This window comes from Hippopotamus amphibius, chromosome 8 (genome assembly GCF_030028045.1).
Source record: "Hippopotamus amphibius kiboko isolate mHipAmp2 chromosome 8, mHipAmp2.hap2, whole genome shotgun sequence".
NCBI lineage: Eukaryota > Metazoa > Chordata > Mammalia > Artiodactyla > Hippopotamidae > Hippopotamus > Hippopotamus amphibius.
In genome coordinates this window covers 47,071-71,742 of record NC_080193.1, presented here as the reverse complement: position 1 = coordinate 71,742, position 24,672 = coordinate 47,071, and the positions used below count along the sequence as shown (strand labels likewise).

At 49.2% G+C, this 24,672-nt stretch overlaps 1 long non-coding RNA gene across 2 annotated transcripts; it reads left to right on the top strand.

Annotated features, from left to right (window-relative positions):
- Positions 1-1,430: 1,430 nt before the first annotated feature.
- Positions 1,431-23,377, top strand: LOC130859608 (uncharacterized). 2 transcript variants are annotated; one of them, XR_009055228.1, is made up of 8 exons: positions 1,431-1,588; positions 4,934-6,088; positions 7,322-7,398; positions 7,689-7,816; positions 8,373-8,460; positions 13,227-13,463; positions 22,436-22,707; positions 22,935-23,377. It is a non-coding gene; the product is annotated as an uncharacterized LOC130859608 (long non-coding RNA). The 2 variants fall into 2 exon arrangements; XR_009055227.1 differs by lacking the exon at positions 7,689-7,816.
- The last annotated feature ends 1,295 nt before the right edge of the window (positions 23,378-24,672 follow it).

Sequence of the window (24,672 nt, the reverse complement as noted above, 5' to 3'; positions counted from 1 at the left end):
CTGGGTAGCATTTTTAAATTATTATTATATTATTTTAATCTGTGAGAATTAACATCAACTTTTTTTTGGCTGCATTGTGTCTTCGCTGCAGTGCATGGGCTTCTCAGTGTGGTGGCTTCTCGTCACAGAGCATGGGCTCTAGGCATGCAGGCTCAGTAGCTGAGGTGCGTGGGCTTAGTTGCTCCGTGGCATATGGGATCTTCCCAGACCAAGGATCAAACCCATGTCCCCTGCATTGGCAGGTGGATTTTGAACCACTGCACCTTGGGGGAAGTCCTTCCTCACTTTCTGATACAAGATTTGGCCTCTGTAACAAAGTCTGATGTCTGTATTTCTGGCATGTTATGACATGGTTGTTTTGAAAAAGTCATTTACTTTCCTGTAATTTCAAGTGTATAAAAAAAACTTTAAATACTCCAGTGTGTTTTACCCAATACTACCATACTCTGCCAGGGAATCAGCACATAAACCCCAAAGTGGACGTTTCATGGTTCTACCTTATAATCCTGTCCACAGGTCTGCTTCAAGCTCCATCACTGCCCCAACGCTATGGAAACGTCTTTTCTCCTTCGGATCCAGTTTTATTTTTCTGAAGCCATTCCTGAGACCTCCCTTCATTTATTTTCTCTTCCCTTCCTCCCTCCCTCCCTTCCTTGCTTCCCTGCGTGGCATGTGGGATCTTCGTTTCCTGACCAGAGATTGTTCTAACATGTATCATCAGTGCTTCATTCTTTTTTTTTCATTGTGATTAAAAACACATAACAGTTACCCTTTAAACCATTTTGAGTATACAGTTCTATGGCCTTAACTACATTCACGTGGTTGTACAAATATTCTCAGCATCCGTCTCCAGAACCCATTCATTTTGCCCAATGGGAAACTCTGTATCAATGTCTCTACATTTTTGCCAACGTGTTATTTTTAGTGCTCTTGATTACAGGCCTTCTACTGTTGGAAGGTACGCACTCTGGTATTACTTTGCATTTCCAGCAGGACTAACGATGTGTAACGTCTATTCACCTGCTTGTTGGCCATTTGTACGTCTTATCTGGAGCAGGGTCCATTCAAGTCCTTTTTCCATTTGAAAAACTGGGTTGTTTGCTGGGGCCTGCAGCGCGCCCTGGCGCAAGCCTGGCCCCGCCGCGCGCTCCTCGGGGCAGCCTTGCGCTCGGGGAGTCCAGCCTGCAGCGGTCTCCGCGCCTCCGCATCAGCCCGCGCGCCGGGGCCTCGCAGGGGCGCCGCTTCCCCCCTCGCGCTCGCAGGAGCGGACACGCCCGGCCCCAGGCGCCCCTGCGCTGAGTGCGGAGACCGTGCTGTGCAGCGCAAACGCGGCCTCGGCCGGGCAGGTTTTGTTGGGCATTGGCTGCGGTTCACCCGAGCGCAGCTGCAGTCCGCGCGCCTCTCCCGGAAGTGGGCGTCCCGGGCAGAGCGCACCTGGCGCGCGCCTCCCCCCGGCTCCTCGGCATCCGCCCCGGGCGAGCCGGCGGGGTCTAGGGAGCCTGCGCGCCGCGGCTGGGAACCACCCCTCCCGTGAGTCCCCGGCACCCCAGCGGCAGCCGAGCGCGGAGCCGAGGGGCGCGGGCCGCAGGTAAGGGGACAGGGGCTCGGTGGGGGTGCGTGGAGGAGGGAACCACGTTTTACACCCGACCTGTTTGGCACAGTCACGGAGCCCCCTAACCTGGCGGCCGCAGGGAAGGGCTCGCCTTTGGGGTGAAGGCTTTTGAGGACATCCCCAAGCCCATCCCCTCCCATTGTGCAGAACATCTGCAGCTGTAAAGCTCACTCCCGCGCGGTTTTCCCAAGCAGCCAGATGCTCGCCGAGAGGTCTCTGCAAGTAGAACCTGAGAGGGGCCAGTTGCCCTGAGGGACTCGCCCTTGGCCTATAGGAAGTCTAAGGGATTTATCCTCCATTGTGATTTCACCAGCTGGGACTCCCCCAGCCCCTACTCTGGCCAGCTGGCCCTACTTCCTGCACTTCTCTGGCCCCGGCCGGCTTGCCCTTGGGCACCTGCTGGGATGGGAAAAAGAAGGGTCTCAGAATTGCACCTTAGGAACTTGCCAGGGGGCATGGATTTAAAACCATGGGGGCCACCCAGGCAGCAAAGAAGGGCGGAGGGCACCTTGCTGGTCTTTCATCGTGGAATCGGTGGCTTCCCCGCTGAGAGGGGCCTTTTCATGGCCTCTCCACGCAGTGTGTTCGGTGTCTTGGAACGGAATAATTAGAACTTGTACGATTTTCAAATTATGTGGTCCTTTATTTTAAAAGCAAAACCCCTGGAACCTCTGTTTTATAAATTGAGGTCTAAAAATTAAAGGTCTGTTTTGCTTCCACTGTGACATTAAGAAATGTGCATTTATTGAGAAAAGAGTCGGAAAAGGGAAGGAAACAGAAAACTCAGAGGTACCACCGAAGTTTGGCAAAGGCCGTGGGAGTTAATTTGTAAATGCTGCTGGCTTTCCACAGCCTGCCGCCATTGCCCTTCTGTGGCTGGTGCGGTACAAAGCACTACTGGGTCGTTCTTTGCGTGGGACACTCTTATTTTGTAGAAGCCCGGCTCACAGCCATCTGTTGATGTATAAGAATTTCGCAGATTAGGTCCCCAGGCAAATCGTGAAGGGCCGGGGGATTCCAGCCTTCCGTATACCTACCTGTCTGTTTGAAAACCAGCAATGACGTATTTTTCTGTAAATCTGGTTTTTGTCTCTCATCCAGAGTTTAGAGTAGCTATTTGCCCTCCCCCTCAATAGGCTACGGTTCCTGGAATGAATTATAGTCCGATGTCCCCGGTTTTAAACTGAGACCCAACGAGGATGGAAGACTGCCCGAGGGAGAGTGGGAGAGCCTGCCAGGAACCCTGACTCCTGTTTTTGGTTTTTGTTTGTTTTGTTTTTTGTTTTGTTTTTTGGGGGGCTATATTAGGTCTTCGTTGCTGCACACAGGCTTTCTCTAGTTGGGGCGAGTGGGGGCTGCTCTTTGTTGTGCTGCGTGGCTTCTCATTGCCGTGGCTTCTCTTGTTGCAGAGCACGGGTTCCAGGTGCACGGCCTTCAGTAGTTGCAGTACAGGGGATCAATAGTTGTGTCTCAAGGGCTCTAGGTGCGCAGGCTTCAGTAGCTGTGGCACGTGGGCTTAGTTGCTCCGAGGCATGTGTGATCTTCCCGGACCAGGTCTCGAACCCGTGTCCCCTGTATTGGCAGGCGGATTCTTAACCACTGCGCCACCAGGGAAGTCCCATAAGGTATTTCTCCTTCTATGTCTGCCATATCTCACTTAGCATAATGCCTTCTACGTCCATTCATGTTGTCGCAAGATACCATTTTTTATGGCTGAGTCATATTGCATTCTGTGTGTGTGTGTGTGTGTGTGTGTGTGTGTGTGTGTGTGTGTATGAAAATATCTTTATCCATTCTTCAATTAATGGACACTTTGGTGACTTCCATGTCTTGGCTATTGTCAATAAAGCTGGCATGAACATAGGGGTGTGTGTGTCTTTGGGAATTTGTGTTTTTGTTTCCTTCGGAAAGATACTTCCAAGTGTAATTCTTTCATCATGTGGTAGTTTTATAATTTCTTGAGGAACCTCTCTGCTGTTTTCCGTAGTGGCTCTACCAATGAACATTCCCAGGAAGATGGGTGAGGGGTTCTCCACACCCTCGCCAGTACTTGTTATTTGTTGTCTTTTGGGTGATAGGTTTTTTTGTTTTTTGATGTGAGGTGATAATCTCCTTGTTCTTTTGACGTGCATTTCCCTGATGATAACTGATGCTGATCAGAGTTTCGTGTGTCTCATGGCCATCTGTACGTACTCTGGAAAAATGTTCGGTCCCAATTTTTACTTGGGTTTGTAGTTTTTGGAGGTCCAGTTGTGTGAGTTCTTCGTCCATTTTGGATACGAACCCCCTTTCAGATGTATTGTTTGCAAATATTTCCTCAGGTTCAGTAGGCTGCCTTTTCATTTTGTGGATGGTCGTCTTTGCCAATGAAAGGCTTTTCAGTTGGGTGGAGTCTCATCGGTTTATTCTCCTTGTGTCCCCTTGCTTGTGGAGACAGATCCAGAAAATATGGCTAAGCCTGATGTCAAGGAGTGTACTGCCTGTGTTTTCTCCTAGGAGCTTTATGGTTTCAGGTCTTACACTGAAGTATTTGATTCATTTTAAGGTCGCTTTTGTAGGTGGTATGAGAAAGGATTCCAGTTTGATTCTTGTGCAGGTAGCTGTCCAGTTTTCCCAGCACCATTCATTGAAGAGGCTAACTTTTCCCCATTGCCACAGATGAATCGACCACATATGCATGTGCTTATTTCTGGGCTCTTGACTCTGTTCCGTGGATCTGTGTGTATTTCTTTAGTCCTAATACCATGCTGGCTTGGTTAATCTAGGTTTGTAGTAGAATTTGAAATCAGGGAGTGTGACACGTCCAAGTTTGTGCTTCTTTCTTAAGGTTGTATTGACTATTCAGGTTCTTTTGTGTTTCCTTACTCATTTTAGAATTCTTTGTTCCAGTTCTCCGTAAAATTCCATTGGTATTTTGCTGACCTTTTGTTTCTGGGGGAAGAGACACCCTAGAGACCCTCAAGGAAAGGAGGGGGCGTGAAGGGTCACGAGGGGACCGGAGCGGGGACCCCCCCACCCGTGCATCCCTACTGTGCGCCGTGACCCATCGGAGCGGTGAGCACACAAGCGTGTGCAGAGTCCTGTGAGGCTCCAGGCAAGTCCCTGAAGGTGAGGGTGGCCCTGCAGACCCCACCCCTTTCCTCCACATCCGGTAGGTGGAAGACCCACTTCTCCCTGCCATTCCAGAAGTGGTTCTGGAGCTGTTCTGGGGTTTTGTAGGCTGAGCCCCTCTTGCTAGGCCCCCACTTACCCAGGAGAGCATCCAGAGCAAGGTGTTTGCCCTGGTGCCTGAATCCTCTCTTCCGCCCCCTCCCCGCTCAGTTTTCTCAGGAAAGACTCGGGGTTTCTGTAGCAGTGTCTGCAGGCAGCTCTGCATCTGGACCCACGTTCACATCTTCTGTGGAAACACCAAGAACCTTCCCTGACACATCCCTCCTGCTGACCGCCTCCGCATGCCGGCTTCAGGCCCCAGTGCAGGTGTCAGACAGACCGCCCGTCTCAGCCTCTTCACCTTGTTGTCAGAGCTGCTCCAGGCCCGTGCTCAAAACCTGTGAACCCACCTTTAACAGGGCTGTCTTCCAACCCCTGCCTTTAGTAGGAGTTAACCTAAGTCTTTAAGGGTCCAGAGATAAGAAAGGAAGCTGCAAACAAAAAAAAACCAGATGGAACCAGCTGGGAACAAGATTGCAATGAATCTGACCTCCAGCAGACCCTGAGTCTCATCATATGTTGAATGTACTAAATCAGCACATTAAGTGACACACCTACCCATGGCCATGACTGAACATGAAGGACCGAAAAAGGGGTGAAAAGGAGGTGGCACCCCCACGCCCTTGGGAAAAGCCCTGCCCCTTCCCGGGAAGAGAAACGCGTCAGCCTCCCCATCAGTGGCCTCGCGCCTCCTCCCGTTTTCTTTACTCTTTAAAATGAAGTCACTGTCTCCAGGCTGGTGAGAAGTTGACCTGTGAACGTAGTTCCCTCTTCTCCATTCTTTGGCCACTGGATAAAGCCTGTGCTGTGTTGGTCTCAGCTGTGGTTTCGTTATTCACCTATTTGAACCCGAATGGAGAAAGGAACCCTTCCCCATCCAGGTGGAGAGCCGCGGCCAGGCTACGGCCTGAGCAGGGTCCTTACTTGGTAACAGTCTGTAAGGGGACGGTGGTCTCTGCCCGTGGGGTGGGTGGAAGGAACACCTACAGCCGCAGCCACAGCTCCGTGGACAGCACAGCCCCTTGTGGACCTGGACCGTGTGCTCTCGTCCCCCACGTATGACACCACCTGACACTCACGACGTGGGGACACTGGCTACCGGGCATCCAGTCAGGAGGGAGCCAGAGGCAGCACCTGGAGCCAGAGCAGACGTGCCTTTTCACGGGCAGTGGGCAGAGCAGATATTAGGACTTTGCTTTGTGCCTAGAAAACAAACCACGCCGCGAGAAGCTGGTCTGAGCTGTGGACTTGAAACCCATGTGCAAGGTGAGAGCTCCCACTGGACGCTGGGTGGGACGCTTCCCCACAGGTGATGACCACACCCGTGCTTCCTGCCCGACTCCTCCAGGCCTCCCTGGTGAGCACAGCTGGACCCACACTCCACGGGCTCCCCGACCCAGAGCCTGAAGGGCCGACGCTGGCAGGTCCTTCCCTCTCATGTCCCCTGCAGGGTCACCAGGAGCTCCCACCTGCCCGGGGCAGGCTGTCCGCTCTGTCCTGGGGAGGCCTCCGTGGTGTCAAGTGGAAGAACCAAGAGGTCCCCACGGGGCCTCCCTCCTGCAGCACAGTGGCCAGTATGTGCCTACTGACTTCATCACTCTGGATGGGCCCCGGCAGGGGATCAGGGGGCCCGCAGCACCCCCTGTTCTCATCTCACCCCGGCGCTGCCCACAGGGAAGTCGCACAGCAACTCCGTGGGGGCTGCACAGAGAGGGCACTCATTCACACGCCCCTCCCACCGCACTGGGTTCTCTTGGACAAGTACCTAGGAGCTCACGGGGCTCACGTGGGCAGGCCCCTCCCAGGGCATGGGGCCCATCTGGGCAGGCATTGTGCAGGGCTCTGCACGCAGGAACCGTGCACACAGCCCTCCTTGCAGACTGCCCCCCAGCCAACCAGTTGGTCATAGCTGACCCTGAGCACTTCAGAGCAGGACCTGAACTAAGAAACAGGAGCTCCTGGACAGGTCTGTGACCCTGGGCTTCACTCTGTGCAGCCTCCCTCCACCCGGTCTTCCAGCAGCTTCCACTGCACCCAGGGTACCAGGCCCCTGTCTCCACCCACCACCCCTCCTCTCCCTGACTCCTGGATTCCTCTCGTGAGGAGAGGGTCTTCTTGAAATTGTCTCCCACTCGTTGGCCTGTTAAAACGATTAGAAAGAAAGCCAGAGCTGCAGCCCTATGTCTATCCTGACCCTCAGGTCCCACACCTGTTCCTTATACCTGGCACAGTAAGTCTCATTTTCTGCAACTGTGAGCCCCTGGTGGGTGGGGATTGGTCGGCCTGGGCAGCGTGACCCGGCGGGCCAGCCCTCCCCAGGTGCGCCTGGGCTGAGGTCTGTGTAAACACCCTCCAGGCGGCAAGAGCGCCTGCCGCTGTGCCTGGTGCCGTACTTCCTGCCCCGTCAGTGGCTGTGGGGCTGGGCCGGCAGGAAGGAGCGAGGGGCCACGGTCTCGTGGGTGGTCTGGTCTGAGTGGACCTGTGCTGGACCTTCTACAGGTGTTGCTGGGCTGCTACCTGCTAAGGAAGAAGCTGTGTTGCCTGTACCTGCTGTTGGAAGTTCTCCCCGGGCAGAGGTGAGGAAGCAAGTAAAAGGCAGTGGGGGCCAGGCCAGGAGGGGTGACCCAGGGAGGGAAATGGAAAGTCACCAGGAGAGTGCCCGGGGCCAAGACCACCTCGCCGGGCCGGCAGGAGCCAACCAGGAAGCGTGCTGTCGCTGGGGTGGCTCCAAGCCCTTCCCTCCAGCCTGTAAGGTCTTTGCACATACGTAGGTCTGCTGACCTGGGGAGGGTGGATAAGGTGCAGGAGCAGCTGGCCTGGGGGTCAGCTGACGTTTACTCAGAGACGCCTCCGCATGGTCCACCAGGTTTCCAGTGAGGACGCTCCTTGTTGCAGGCTGCCGGCTGCATGTGAGAAAGTCCCCACCTCTGACCAACTTCAGATTTGTTTATCCCTGTAGCAAGTGTCCTGATTGGGTTTTCACCTGTGTAACTGGTGAGTTCTTAATTAGCAATGTGAATGGTGACATCAGAGGTCCTGAATCAGGATGGAAATACGTACCCCCCACATGTACAGGTGTAAGAACCTGGGGATGCCATGTGTAGCCGGAACCCTTTGGGATGGGCTTCTGACTTGACCCCTCAACATTCGGGTGTCCAGCCACCGCTTTAGGATTCTGGGAGCCCAACACTGACTCTAAGGGTTCTGTAATCCAGCCTCTACCAGCCTTTAGTGAGACCCACACTTCCAGGATCCTACAGAGCAGGGTCTGTGTGACTGTTCGGTGGCTTCTGTAACAAATGAGCACAAGCTGGGTGGTTTAAGACAACAGGAATTCATCCTCCCCCAGTCCCGGAGACCAGAACTCTTAGATCAAAGTGTTGCAGGGTTGAGGTCCCTCCAGAGGCTCCAGGGCAGGGTCCTTCCTGCCTTTTCCAGCTTCTGGGGGCTCCAGGCGTCCCCAGGCTTGTGGCTGCCTCCCTCCCATCTCTGCCTTCACCTTCGTGTGGTTTCTCCTCTGTGTCTGTGTCTCTCTTTTGTCTCTTATAAGGACACTGTCATTGGATTGAGGGCCACCCTAACCCAAGATGAACTCACCTTGAGATCCTTAACGACGTCTCCGAAGACCCTCTTCCCAGGTATGGTCCTGTTCACATGTTCTGGGGGGATATATCTTTTGTGGCTGCCATTCAACCCATTATCTGTGTATAAAACAACCGTCATTTTGGGAGATTACCAGGGTCCTGTATAGACTGGTACAGACAGCAGCCATGTGGGTGGGGTCTGAGGAGAGCCTGGAATCACCTGGAAAGGATCAAGGCCTGGCTTCATCAGAAGGTGAGCTCTTCCACCACGGGGCCTGTGAAAACAGCCACTCCATCCCATCTGTGGAAAGGGGCCCAGTGCTAAGTCCAGAAGTGTTTACCGTGAAAGCTGGCTCTTCTGGGATTTCATCATCAATAGCATCACGTAACCAATCACTATGGGCTTGGAGGCGTCGCTTCCTGGCGCGTGATGACGGCGCTGTCACTTTGGGCTCAGGAAGCCTAGAACAGGAATATTTGAAGGAGGAGAGTTTGGGAGATTGCAAAGATTGGTTGTCAAGCAAACCGAGCAGGTTTGTCAAGGTTGTCAAGGAAACTTCTCCTTTAAACTGAAGTCAGGGCTGGGGGAACTGAACTCCAGGGTTCTTTTAAAGGGGCTGCTCTGAAGCACCATCACCTGAGTGGTGGTCTCAGCCTGAACTGTGGTTTGAGAAAAAGTGTGATGAGATTAATAGGTGGGGAGGGGTTTGTAAGGCACCTTGGCTTTTAGGACAAAGGTTTGTTGCTGGAAGTGTCTCCCCCAAATGGGCTGAAGCTCCGGATGTCTCTTTCCCCTTCACATGAGAGTCCAGGGCAGGTAGAGGTCAGGGTCCAGGCTCTGTCCACCTTGTTTCTCCTCCCTGCTTGTGGGAGGAGGGCTCCAACCAGCAGGATGGGGTGACCACGTGGGCACCATGCCCTCCGTCCTAGGATGCAGGCTGGCCAAGGCCCTCGCCACCTCCACTGCTTGCCCTTGGTGACACGAGACACTGCCCCAGCTGCAAGGGTCAGGAAGGCTGGGAGGTGCAGGGCGGCTGTGAACAGGAAGAAGGGAAATGGGCTCTGGTGGGCAGCTGGGCGGCTCTGCTGTGAGGGTCGCCCAGACACTAGCACGTAGTCTTTGGGTCCTGTGACGCTTCAGTGCTGTGTGTTTCTGGAAATCCTATAGGAGGCGGTCCACACAGGTGAAGCTTGTGCTCTCAGTGGAGGTGGTGAAACCAAAGGTCTGCAGTTCAGAATGAAGGCCCCGATGTGGGTGTACAGACAGGGCAAGACCATCTGGTGGGAATGTAGTTCAGGCTCGTTTACTGTGACTGCAGTCAAGTTATGCCTAAAATCCTCTATCTTGTGCCTCCCCTCAAGGACCCCCTCCTCCGTTCCTGAGGCTCCTATAACTCATGTCTGGGGGAATGGAGAGTGGGCTGTGTCTAGTCTGAGACCTGAGTTACCCCGTGTTTGAGCTGCTCGGGGCCGCCGTAACAAATACCACAGTCTGGGCAGCTTCAACAACAGACATCTCCCAGTCCTGGATGCTGTCTCAGATCAAACTGTCTGCAGGCTGGTTTCAACTGAGGCCTCTCTCCTTGACGTGTAGACAGCCGTCTTCTCCCCACGTCCTCACATGGTCTCCCCTGTGCCTGTCTGTGTCCTAATCGCTTCTTGTAGGACATCAGACCTGTTGGATTAGCAACCACCCTAGGACCTGATTTTTACCTTGATCACCTCTGTAAAAACCCCATCTCTAAATACAGCCACATCCTGGGGTCCTAGGGGTTAGGGATTCAGTTTGTGAATTTGGGGGACACGACTGAGCCCACACCATCCTGCTTAGGAACCAACACGTGCCTCGGTTCTTCCCTCAGGTCCCACGAGGTGATGTGAGGGCTCAGGAGAGGCCACTTGTGCAGAGTTTGTGTCCCAGCTGGGGAACGCTGCTCTGCTCTCTTCGATCAGGCAGAGGCAGTACCAGCCCTGTCCTGAGGGGAGCGGTTCTGGGGTTTCGTGCCGTGTTGCCTGGCCTGCTGAGGGGCTCGGTGTCGGGGGAGCCAGGAGCCAGCAGCCTAGTGGGGATGCCGGGGATTCTCGGGGTGAGGACTCTCAGGGCCGCAGTGCACGCCTCTCCCAACAGACACCCCAGCAATCATGGGGAAAACCTTTGGGGGGGTTACGGGCGGGAGAGAGTCACGGTCTCGTTTATGCTTCAGAAAGACCACGTTGGGGTGGGGTGTGAGATGCACTTTGGGGGCAGGAAGCTTTGTCAGGGCCTGATGGAGGAACCGGGCCCGAGATCGGGCCCGGGCCAGCGCTGTGGGTGGAGAGGGGAGTTAGTGTGGGCACTGGCCATGGGCTCTGGAGGAGTTGCTGACGGTCACTGGGGCACAAGGAGAGGGGGAGCCTGGGAGGCCCCAGCGTTACTGAACCAAACTTGGGTCCTCTTGCCCAAGGGCGGTAAAGCCAGTCTACTGACACCAGGTCGTGGTGAAGGAAAGTGCAGCTTTAATTGTAAACGTGCCAATTCAAGGAGGACAGGTGGCTTGTCCTCCAAAGCCCTGAACTTCCTGAAGGGTTTCAGCAAAGCAGTTTTAAAGGCCAGGTGAGGGAGGGGGGGTTGCAGGGTGTGGGGTCAGCGGGTGCCCTGTACTCTGGTTGATGGGGAGGTAACCGGGCAGTTAACATTACAAATTCTTAGGCACCAGAAGCTCTGGGGCTACGTGTTCAAGATCATCAAGTAGTTGATTTCTTCCATTTGGTGGTGGTTTTAGCATCTATAAGACAACTCAGGAAGCCTGCATCAGATACTATTATCCAGGCGCTTCTGAGAGGAGCCACAGCAGAGCATGTGGGGGAGGGCTCTGTCCCGGGAAGTCCCCACAGGGTCCTGCTCGGTCCCAGCAGGTGTCTGGGCTCAGCCACCAGGGAGGTGGGGCTGCCTCCTGGGTGTGGGGAGCAGCAGGGTCGCCGTCCTCGGAGGGGCCTGTTAGCCCCAAGGTGAGACGGGGATGCGGTGGCTGGACAGAGGCGCCTGGCCTGGGCAAGGGGTCCAGGCTGGAAGGGTCACTGGAATCATCGCAGGGAGGAAGAGGAAAGGCCAGGCGGGGGCCGGTGGGTCACAGCAGACTAGGTGCAGGTGACGGTGGTCCTGCTGGAAGCAACTCGGAGCCAGAAAGGAGTGGCCGTTAGGGGCTCAGCTTCCCTCTCTGGTTCCTTTGTAAAACGCTCGTGTCAGAGTTTGAGACACCGCCAGGAGACTTGTGAGCCCGGTGCTGCCATGGCTTCATTAGAGGGGCCCGGGTGGAGCATAGAACCACTGCAGGCCTCACCCATGTCCCCGCTGGGGATGAATCCCATCAGGGTCCCAGGCAGGGCTCACAGACTTCAGGGAACCTCTGCCCTCAGGACTGGTCTTCCTTCTTCCTCTCACCTGCTGCTCAGATGCCAGTAACCCCTAACCCGGCTCCACCCTCCCGGGCCTGGATTCTGGGACAGCTTAGGGGTCATGCAAGACCCTCACAGTCCTGTACCTGCCTGGCCGTGAGAACGTCTGAAAAGCTGCAACTGGCTGATCATGGAGGCTCAGTGTTTGCAGCAGGTGTGGGTGGAGACATGGGGTGTGAGGTTCCCACGTCTGCAGGGTCTGCCCCGCGTCAAGATCTGTGAGTTTCCCCACACCTTCCTCCCAGGAAGCCCAGATCCAGGATTACCAGGGCAGAGGCTCTCTCCGTGCGTATCTGTAACTTCCCACTCCCGCAGCGAGGAGGCTGGCTCCCACCATCTGTCATCTATCAATTCATGTCTCCGTTTCAGATTACACGGGCCGAAATTTCAGAATTGTTAGCCGCTACCTCCTGGAAAGAGCTTCATAAAATAAAGCCCACTGTTTATGTATGGTCCATTTTGCCTTTAATCTACAGATTCCGTTCATTTCCAAAGTTAACTTAGGGCAGCACCTTTTACCCCATCCTCTACAGTGTGGTTTTTCTATACATTTCTAATGCAGTTAGATTCTGTCATTTTGACTGTTCCATCCTGCCATATTCCTACATTCAAAATGACTAAATTTTAATAGATCATGGTGGACCCCGTGCGCTGTACAAACCTGTGGGCTTGGACAAATGCGTAGTGGCAGGTGTCCATCCTAAAAGTATCACGTGAAACACTTCAAACTCCCCACCCCATGGTCTGTTTATCATTTATGTAGCTTTGCCTTTCCCAGAATGTCAGACATGGGGACACACTGTGTGCAGCCTCCTCAGACTGGGTTCTTTCACTTAACAGTATATACGGAAGATTTATCCATGTCTTTCCATGCATGGATGGTGTATCCCTTTCTGTTGAGAAGTGTTCCATTGTGTGTGTTTGGGAGGGAAAACAATCTTCCCTCTACTCCTCCAGGTTCTTGGCTGAGACCCCCTTGCCCCTGTCATTAAAGACAGATTGTCAGGAGAAGACAGAAGTGTAACAGCATGTCCACCTCCTTTACACATGGGGGATACCAAGGAACGCTGAGTCACTCCCTGCCATGGCCAGAGCCATCACCTTAAATACCACCTTCAGCTGAAAACAAGAAAGATGCTGGGGGAGGGGGGACGCCAGGTACGGCAGGCTATCATGCAAAGCGCAGTCAACAAGGGCATGATTGTTTGCACGTGTAAGTCAGCACGTCTCCAACAATAAGAATTTCTTGAGATTTTGTTATCCTTCTATGTCTGGTGCAAAGAGGGACACCCCCTCATAAATGGAGATTTCTCTATTGTACATGTCCTTCACAAAAGGGCCATCTCTACTCAGCTTTCTGAGATTTTTTTTCTTTTTTTGAATAGACTGAAATCATTCTTCTGCCAGAGAGGCATATTTTGAAGTGGCATATTCTACTCGCCTTGACATGAATGTACCTCCGTTTGCGTATGCCTTCATCTATGGAAGGACATTCTGATTTCTTCAAGTTTTTAGCCGTTATAAGTAGAGCTGCTGTGCATAACGGCATCCTTGTTTGCATTTGGGCACAGATGTTCACAGCAGCTGCCTAAATCCTGGAAGCACGGTTGCTGGATCCCAAGGTGAGCCTTGTTTAGCTTTGGAAAAAACTGCCAAAATGTCTTACAGAGTGGCTGTACGTGCGTCCCACCAGGGAGGGGGGAGAGTTCCTGCCGTTCCTCGCCCTCTAGCAGTTGGTACTGTCATATTTTGAGTTTAGCAGTCCTATTAGGTGTGCTGTGATATCTCATGATTTTAGCATGTAATTCCATAATGGTATATGATGTTGAGCATATCTTTGTATGATTTTTACTATCTGTATATCTTTTTTGGCTGAGTGTTCAGACCCTTACCCATTTTTTATGGGATTGTTTTAGAGGTCTCTGTCTGTTTTGAGTCCAGATCCTTTGTGGCTTGTCTTTTGATTTTCTGAATAAGTTAAGAGTAGAAATCTTTAATTTTATCAATATAAAGTCCACAATAATATTTTCTTTTTTGGATCGGCTTTTTGTCTTGTGTGTTAAACTTCAAAGCTCAAGATCTACAGACCAAGTCCAAGGTCATGTAGATTTCCTATATTTATCTCTATAACGTTGATAGTGATGCCCCAAATCTTGCCTCTCTGGGCACCAACGCCTCACAGAAATACAGAGACAGAGTTCTGGAGGAAAAGAAAGAATAACTTTCTTCTTTGCCAGGCAAAGAGGGAACACAGCAGGCTAGCACCTCAAGAAATGTGCCCCCCCTGCCCCCCAGGAATCAGGAGAGGTTTTATAACCGGGGCTGGAGGACGGGGTGGCTGATAGGATCGTGGTGAAGGTCTCATGTTCTTCCTCCGGTGTCACTTCACAGCGGTCACAGCTGGCACCAGGCGGCCTGGTACCTGGGTGTGTTCGACTCTGGGTCATTGGCCTGTGAGCTTCTTTCTGAAATGCAGAACGCTCCAAGGGGTAATTTGTTACAAGGGAGTGTAGGTGGTGTAAGTACCAGGTGTAGGATGTCATTCGCACAGAGTCAGAGAGTGTTAGGTGCAAGATGTAATGTACAGTCAGAGTGTTTAAGGTGTGAGCTTCCTGAAGGACAAGTAACAGTTAAACTAGGATTGCTAAACTCTTTCAGGCCAGCAGTATTTACCGGTTGGTATTGACCTCATGAAACTCTGCCCTTTTTTAAATTATTTTTTGGATTACTTACCCGTGGAAGTGTTTTGAGGGGTGGTATGTTTTACAGCCCAGTAGCTCTTGTGAATATGAAGTCCCCGTAAGCAATAGTTTTAAAGTTCCTGTTGTTGGAAATGGCCACAAGGCGGCAGGATTTCTTCGAGCCAACTCTGGTTTCTCTGGCAACCAGAGCCTTAGTGGAAGTGCTGTTTTGGGGTTGTACATTAGCGTGGAATATGCCAGAACAAACAGCCAAATGCTAGTGTCTCATCCATTCTTCGTCTTCTATGTTTTAAAATCAGTTTTATTTTTTCTTGGAGTTTCTGTGATAATGTTGTGTGAGTGTAGGTGTACAGAGTCTTTTTCATGAACACATATGCATATATATATCTATTCATTTCAGATTGTTTTCCTATGAGGGTGACGACAGAGTGTTGAGTAGACCTCCCAGGGTATAGCTAGGTCCTTGCTGATTTTCTGTTTTATAGGTAATAGTATCTATTTGTTAATCCCAAATTCCTAGTTTATCCCTACCCCACATCTTTCCCCTTTGGTGAGCATAGGCTTGTTTTCTAATTTTGTGAGTCTGTTTCTCTTTTGTCGATCGGTTCATTGCTATTAATATTCGGATTCCACTTAGAAGTGATATCATATGATAGTTGTCTTTTCTTTCTGACTTGCTTAACTTAGTAGGATTACAACTAGGTCCGTCTAGGTTGTTGCGATTGGCATTATTTCCTTTTCATGCCTGAGTAATAATGGAACTACTACTTCTTTATCCATTCCTGGGTCCTTGGACATTTTGGTTGCTTCCTGGTCTGGGCTACGGCAAGTGGTGCCGAAGTGCACGTTTTGGTGCATGTGTCTTTTTGAATCCTGGTTTTCTCTGGATATGCTCTTAGGAGTGGGACTGGTAAATCATGTGGTAATCATATGACACCACCTTAATAACTGAAAAAGGGTATCTAAGAACATGTAAGAATGTGAAAAAGAATAAAAGATCTCTGTATAAGTGAATCAAGTGGCAGTACACAAAAAAGTAACACAATATTGTAAATCAGCTATACTCCATTAAAAATTAAAAGTAAATTAGGAAAAAAGAGAAATGTTTACTCAATTTGTTCAGGCACAGTGAGCCTGTTTGGTGTCACATCTCTGGAGCCAGAGCAGGCTTGGGTCCCATGGCGGGACTGTCATGGGGCTGATGGAGCTGGGGAGGATGTGCTAGGACATGCGGCCCCCTTGAACTTGTACTGCCAGGACCACGCTGCAGGGTCCCAAATATCCCAGTGCAGGCGAGCCCCCCTATAGCTAAAACATGCCTGGGACACCCAAAAAATGGTGGACCCTTTGGGCTGGAAGAGATTTGAAAAGTCATCTCATCCCCACATCTCCTGGCGGTGGGGTTCCCGCTCCAGCCTCTTTCCTTAGACTCTCCCCACCTGGGGAAGACAGCACCCTCAACAGGCAGTTTGGCACAGCTTGGGATTTGCTGGGGGGAGGGGGGGAGATGGGTAAGTGGGGAGAAGCAGAGACACAAGGCCTTGGTTGTTAGGACAGGCACATGACACTCTGATTTCCAATCAGGAAGAGGACTTTCCCTAAGGCTCAGGGTGCCCCAGTAGCCGGAGTCGGGCACGAGGAAATCCTGCCGCCTTGTGGCTGTTTCCTGAAACAACAACTTGAAAACAGGTGCTGGGGCACTGCTTGTTCACCAGGCCCTCGAGGCTGTAAAAGGTACCTGCCCTTGATAATGCCTTGGGATAAGTCATTGAAAACGACTTCAAAACAAGGCAGAATTTCAGGAACCAGATTGCCAAAGGCAAATTTACTCACTGTGGTTTTTTTTTTTTTTTAAAGAAAGCACAGGAAAATGTGCTCACTGTCGTAAATTATGAGGGAAATGTAAATCAACACTACAAGGTATCACCTCTCACCAGTCAGAATGGCCATCATCACAAAGTCTAAAAGGAGAAATGCTGGAGAAGGTGTGGAGAAAAGGGAACGCTGCTACACTTGCAGTGGGAATGTAAATTGCTACTGGCCACTCTGGAGGACAGTATGGAGGTTCTTTTAATATCTAAATATCCAGCAATTCCAGTCCTGGGTGTGTGTCCAGGGGAAAACCCTAAATCAACAAGACACATGTAGCCAACTTTCAGTGCAGCAGTGTTTACAAGAGCCTAGACCTGGACGCAGCCAAAATGTCCATAGAAAGCTGAGTGGATAACAAAGATGTGGTCCATATGTACAATGGAATATCACTCAGCTATGAAATGAATGAAAAAAGGCTGTTGGCAGCAACTCAGAAGGACCTGGATACGATCATACTAAGCAACATGGGTCAGACAGAGAAAGATAAATGTCATATGATATCACTTATAGTTGGTGTGTAACAATTGATGCAAATGAACTAATTTACAAAACAAAGCCTCAGACTTGGAAAACTAACTTCTGGTTACCAAAGGGGAACGGTGGGAGAGAGGCATGAATCAGGAGGTTTAAATTAGCAGATGTACCCTAGGGTTAGGGTTAGCATTATTCCACCCTTTTTTATGGCTGAGTCATATTCCATCGTGTCTCTGGGCCGCACCTTCTTTATCCATGCTTCTGTCCTCCGACACTTCGGTTGCTTCAATGTATTGGCTTTTGTACAGCGTGCTGCCATGATCGCTAGGGGGCACGTGTCTGTTAAAATTTTTGTTTTCTCAGCGTCTACGCCCAGGAGTGGGATTGCTGGGTCACAGGGGGCCACCAGCCTCCTTCCTAAAGGTCGCCCCAACTATGGATGACAGCACCCTCAGAAGGGTGGTATTCCAGGAGCTGGGATTCACTGGGGAGTGAACAGGGTGGGTGGTAGAGGGTGAGGGGGAAGAAGTAATGAGACAAGTCTTGGGTGTTTCTTAGGGCGCATTCCACTCTGATTGACAGCCCAGGAACAGGACTTTGCCCCAGGCTCGTTTCCCGAGTAACCAGAGTTGAGCATGTAGGAGTGCTGCCGCCTTGTGGCTGTTTCCTGTAACAACAACTTTCAAGCCGGCGCCCAGTGGCACTGAAACTTCACAAGGCCTGCGGGGCTGTACATGACACCTGTCCCCAAGAAAGCCCTGGGGTAAATCGTCGGAAAAGAATTCAATGCAGGGCCGACTTTCAAAAAGCCAACTTCAGGAGGTAAATTTTACTCACACTATGTAAACAAAACAAAGCAAAACAAAACAAAAAACAGAAAGATACTCAACATCACTAATTCTTGAAGAAAGGCAAATCAAAACTAAAAATGAGGTATCATTTCACACCGCTCAGGATGGCCATCATCAAAAAAAATCTACGAAGAATAAATGCTGGAGAGGGTATGGGGAAAAGGGAGTCCTTCACGCTGTTGGTGGGGATATAACCGGTACAGCTGCTCTGGAGAACGGTACAGAGCTTCCTCAGAAAACTGAACATAGGGTTACTACATGACCTGACAGTCCCACTTCTGGGCTTAGATCTGGAGCACATCCTAATTGGAAACAACACGTGCACCCCTATTTTCAGGGCAGTGCTATTTACAAGACATAGAATCAACTGAAATGTCTAATGACAGAAAAGTGAAGAATGTGTGGTACGTGTATACAGTGGAATATTAGTCAGTCATAAAAAAAGAACAAACTCATACCACTTGCAGCAACATGCATGGACTGAGAGATTATCATACTGAGTGAGGTAAGTCAGAGAGAGAAAGACAAATATTAGAAGCTATCACTTATAGGTGAGATCTATCAATGCATCCAAAGTGGACTCATTTACAAAACAGAAACAGGCTCACAGGCTTAGAAAACAAACTTACAATTTCCAAAAGGGAACACTGAGGGGAGGGATAAATTAGGAGGTTGGGATTAACACGTACCACACACTGAAATACATCAAATAGACAACCGAAAGGGACCCACTGGCCAGCATAGGGAACTCTCCTGAGCACACTGTAAGAGATTACATGGGAAAAGAACCCGAAAAAGAATACACATACGTCTATGGATAACTGAGTCAGGTTCCTGTACACCTAAAACAGACACAACATGGGGAATCAACTCTACTCCAATAAAATAAAAATTCAATTGGAAATTTAACTGAGTGGGGCATGAAGAAATGCTGCCACCCTGTGGGTATTTCCTGAAATAAGAACTTGAAAACCTGTGCCTCTGGGCGCTGACTATTCACAAGGCCTGCGGGCTGTAAAGGAAAATCAGCTGCCCTCAAACAACTGTCCTGGCATAGGTCATCGAGAAAGGATTCCCAAGAGGGCAGACGTTCAAGAAGCCAATTGCAAGAGGTACGTTTTCCTCACGCTGTTTACAAAAAGCCACGTGAAAGGATGTCAGCGTTGCTCAATATTAGAGAAATGCAAATCAAAACTACAAGGAGGTATGACTTCATACCGGTCAGAATGGCCATTGTCAAAAAGTCTACAAACAGTACATGCTAGAGAGGGTGTGGAGAAGAGGGAACCCTCCTACACTGTTGTTGGGAAGGTAAATTGGTACAGCCACTATGGAGAACAGTGTGGAGGTTCCTTAGAACATTAAAAAGAGAATGAAATCAGAACACTCTCTAACAGCATACACAGAAAGAAATAGATGAAAGATCTAAATGTAAGGGCGGAGACTACAAAACTCTTGAGGAAAATAGAGGCAGAACACGCTTTGACAGAAATCACAGCAAGTTCTTTTTTGATTCACCTGTCAGAATAATGAAAACCAAAATAAACAAAGCGGACCTAATTCAACTTGAAAGCGTTGGCACAGCAAAGGAAACCATAAACAAAACGAGAAGACCACCCTTAGAATGGAAACAAATATTTGCAAACGAAGGTACCCATAAGGAATTAACATCCAAAATGTACAAACCACTCCTGCAGCTCAATATCAAAAGAATGAACAATGTAATAGAAAATGCGTAAAAGATCTAAATGGCCATCTCTCCAAAGAAGACATATAGATGGCCCTTGGGCCCATGAAAACATGCTCAGCATCACTAATTGTGAGAGAAACGCACCTCAGAATTACAATGAGGTATCACCTCTCACAGGTCAGAATGGCCATCATCAAAAAATCTACACCAATAAGTGGAGGAAAGGGTGTGGAGAAAAGGGAGCCCTCCTGCCCTGTGGGTGGGAATGGAAATCGGTGCATCCACTATGGAGAACAGTATGGAGGTTCCTTAAGAAACTAAACATAGACGCCACACGTGACCCAGCAATCCCACTCCTGAGAGTAGATCCTAAGAAAATCAAAATTTTCAAAGACGAGAACCCCCCAGTGACCGTGACAGCAGTGTGTACAGTAGGCACGACGTGGAAGCAACCTACGTGTATGAGGACAGAAGCAGGGATAAGGAAGATGCGGTCCAAAGACACGATGGAATGTGACTCAGCCATTGAAAAAGGATGAAATCATGCCACTTGCAGCCACGGGGAAGGAGGTGGAGGTGATCGTACTAAGGGACATGAGACAGCGAAAGACCAATATCTCGTGATATCAAGTACAGGTGGAACCTAAGAATGGATGCAAATGAGCTTCTTTACAAAACAAACAGCCTCACAGACTTAGGAAAGAATCTTATGGTGAGCGACAGGGAAGGGTGGTGGGCAGGGGGAAGTGAGTGTGTCGAGATTAGTATATACACACTACTGTTTACAGAGTAATCACCGAGGGCCCAGGGTACAGCACAAGGAACCCTACTCAACATCCTGTAATAACCGATACGGGAAGAGAACTCCAAAAAGAACATATATAGGTCTATGTAGCAGTGAATCATGTTACTGTACACCTCAGAAAGAAAAACAAGAGGAAAAAGCCTGTAACATTGTAAATCACAAAATACAAAATAAAAATTAACATTGGAAAAGAAAAAGAAATGCCAAATCTCTTCCCCTGAGGCCTTGGTGACCTGGGCCGGGGTCACATCCCTGGAGCCTGAGCAGGTGTGGGTCCCAAGGCTGGACTGTCAGGGGCTGAGGGAGTGGGGAGGATGGACTGGCAAATGAGACCCCTTTTGGTCCTGCAGGGCCTGTTCCCCTCTGCCTGGGCCCATAGTCCTAAGATGCAGGCGGGCCCTCCTTCAGTGCAGCCAAGCCTAGTGCACGCAGGGGACGTTACCGTGACAGTGACTGCCATCGGAGACAGACTCCGTGTTAGGGTGTCCTGCTGCACCCTTTCAAATCCCCGAGATCCGTGACCTTTACGTGGCTATGCAGGATTGTGTGAGCAGATGCTTGCGGACATATCTGCAGCCCAATTCAGTCTGCAGCCAACTTGCAAGTGGTTCCGGCAAACACACAGGTGTGCACACAAGCACGCGCAGCTCACACACAAACATATGCACGCGCCCAGCACGGATATACTCACACGCTAGCATATGAACACAGGCACACATTTGCCCACACACACACTAACCTGCACACACCTGTGCACCTGCCCAGCACAGACATACTCACACGCTAGCATGTGAACACATGCACACATTTGCCCACATGCACACACCTGTGCACGTGCATAGCACATGTATGCAAACAGGCACATGCACACGGACAGCACACACACAGAATAAAGTGAATACCGTGAAGCATTAATTCCTGAACATAAGTGAAGCTCACGTATATTCTTCCCTTTTTCTTAGCTTTGATGTTTTTAAAAATAAAAAGTTTAAGAAAAATTTAATGGTTAATGACTTGATTCATAGGACTTTTTTTTCAGTTATTCAAGTTCATTTTAATTTGAAGGTTTTGGTGTTTTAGCTGGCAGTTCTTACATGATGACAGCTTTCAGGTATTCTTACTTGCAGCACTTAACCTCTGTAGAGTATGGGGGGTCTATTCTTTGTGAGCTCATTTCATGACATGGATGGAAAATACAAGCAATTTGTTCTCCAAAGTTAAGACATTCAGCCAGAGGCTAGCCCACCTGTAAGTGATTCAATGCATGGGTATATGTTAAGTTTTATATACATGAGTTCTTTGTTGATAAAGCCATTCTGGTTTTCACTCTTGTGGTAGTAAAAATCCTAGGTATATTTAAATATTTTAAGAGATGAGCATCCATGATTCTTGGTTAAATTTTGGGTGCAATCACCAGTTGCTGTATTAAGATTACAGGCCAAGGGCAAAGTAAAAACATATGAATTCTTAAAGCACAATGACCAGACATAGTCCATAGAATTTTAACCTTTTTTGTCATTATGTGAAAAGTTTAAAAATTGATGTTTACTCCTTTACCGAGCTATTAGATCTCTCCCAGTTATATGGAACATTTTGTTACTACCTTTAACTTACCAGATATTTATTGTTATACCAACTTTTTTTAAATTAACAATAATATTGGGCTTTAAGGCCTTAGTTTTGTAAACATAAATTGCATTTTAAGCATATTATCAGATAGTACTGATCTTATATTGAGAGATATAGATTTTTTTAGGATTCCATCTTGACTTGTAGTGTTTTTGAGTGTGTTTCTTTGTACTGTCTAGGTATTACATTTTGTATAGATAACTTATCACAATCTATTGGTATCAGCATCTTACCAGTTTCAATGAAATGTAGACACCTTCCCTCCTTTTATGTTCTTTTACCCTCTCCTATTCATGATATAATTGTCATATACATTGCTTTTATATATGTTGAGAACCACATCAGATAGTGTTGTAATTTTTGCTTCAACTGTCAAACATAATTTGGAAAACTCAAGAGGAAAAGAAAAGTTCCCTGAATTTACCCTTATTTTCCCTACTTCTGTTATTCTTTCTTCCTTCCTGATGTTCAGGTTTCCTTCTTTTATCATTTCCTTTCCGTTTAATGAGCTTTATGTAGTTATTCATTTAGGGTATGTCTTCTGGCCACAACTTGTCTTAATTTTTCATAGGACTTTCTGAGTGATTCCACAAACATTATAAGATGTGAGAATAATGTAGATATTACGTGTCCATTGGTGGATGAATGGAGAAGCAACACGTGGTCCATCCATACAATGGAATGTCATTCAGCCTGAAGAGGAAGGCCGTTCTGACGCAGACTGCAGCACAGACGCGCCTTGAGGGCACTATGCTCCGTGACAGACGCCAGACACGACAGAACAGACAGTGCCTGATCCACGCGTCCAAGCCCCTCGAGCAGTCAGAGGCACAGGGACAGAAGGTGGGGGGGGGGCAGGCTGAGGGAGGGGGGACGGGGAGGGAGTGCTCAGTGGGGACTGTTCCAGGTGTGAGGGATGAAGAAGTTCTGGAGGTGGATGGCGATTGGGGTTGCCCAACAGTGCGAATTACTTCATGACCCTGAAATGTGCACTTAAAGATGGTTAAGATGGCAAATTTTATGTTATGTGTATTTGACCACAACTTTTAAAACTTTTTTAAAAACAACAGGAAATAGTCCATGAATGCAGCAAGATGCACAACCTCACTAATAACCCAGGGGTTAAAACCATAAGGAAAAGTGTGTACACCTAGCAGACCGGCAGACAGGAAAGACACAGTGTCAGATGTCAGCGGGACGTGGAGAGATGGAAAGCCTTGTACCCAGCAGGGGTGCAACTTTCACTTCTGAAACAGTCTGGCCTCAGATAGCGACGTCCATGCACACAGACCCACAGCGCTGCTCCAGGTTACACACAAACCCCCCAGCACTACGCCAGGACACACAGACATGGACTCTGTGGCACAGGAGCCAAACCTGAAACCCACCTGGAGGCCGTCACAGGTGGATGCAGACATGAACCATGCGCACACATATGAGGGATGTTCCACAGCAGTGGCGTGCGCTTTTGTTGACAGCTGGTAAAATTATAAAAATTATTAAAAAAAACTATATTTGCGAGATGAGAGAATCTCATGGACACCGTGCTGAGCCACCAGGAGCAGCAAAGCAGCCTGCACGGTGTACCCACGTCCGGAGCGCGGAGCTGGGCGCAGCTGGGCGGCGTTAGTTAGGGATGCATGCTTGGGGGTAAACTGTGAGGACGAGATCACTGGCACAAAGTCGGGAGAACAGCTACCTCACGGCGGGGAGGGGGCGTGACAAGGGAAGGGCACTCCTGGGTGCCCACTTCTCATGTAACCTAATCTTTTTTTTTCCCCTCCAAATCCTGTATCTCCCTAGGGGCTTTTATCCAGGATATGTAAAGAACTCTCAATATGTGATAATAAGAGAACAAACAATGCAACAGAAAAGGATAACATATTTCAACAAGCATTTCATTAAAGAAGCTATTTGGATTACAGATAAGCTACATGAAGAGATTCTGAACATTATTTATGATTAAGGAAATACAAATTAAAATCATAATGAGATGCTACTATAGACATAGTTGATTAGCTAAAATTTTAAAGAGAGCATACTTAGCTTTGGTGAGGATATGGAGGAACTGGAACTTTCATACACTGCTGATGGTCATATAATATGTTACAACCACTATGAAAAGCAGCTTGGCAATTTCTTATAAACTTTTTTTTTTTTTTTTTTTTTACATACCTTACTGTATGACCCAGGCATTGAACGTGTAGGTGTTTTTTTTTTTTTTTTTGAACGTGTAGGTTTTTTACCCAAGATAAGCGAAAGCATATGACCATAAAAGGACATAAAAGAATGCTTACAGAAGCTTACTTTCTGATGATTAAACACTAGGAACACCCTAAATACGTACCAGCAGGTACATGGATGAAGCAACAGGAGCACGTGGATGCAGCACAGCCCTGCCTGATAACAGACGTGAGGTCCCAGTGTGGATGTGTCTCAAAGACACCGAACAAAAGTCAAACCAAAAGGAAGTATGTGCTTCACGATCCCATTATTTAAAAGTTGAGGAAATGCGAACAAATCTAATTCCAGAAGACAGATCTGTGGCTGCCTGGGGAGTAACCTAATTTTTAATATGTACTTGCAGCTTATCATTTCTGTTTATTAAAAAGGGGGTCTCCCCAACAAAGTAGAAGGAGACCTGCTTCTCCCAGGGAAGCAAAGGAATAGTTTCTACCAGTGAAATCTCGATACCGTGGCTGCTTCAGCCATCAAGCCTGACAAGGACTCCCGTGAGCAGGGCACCGGGGCCCTGACACTCAGAAGGAGGCTCCGGGACCTCGTCCCTGGGTCACTGCCTCTGAGGAG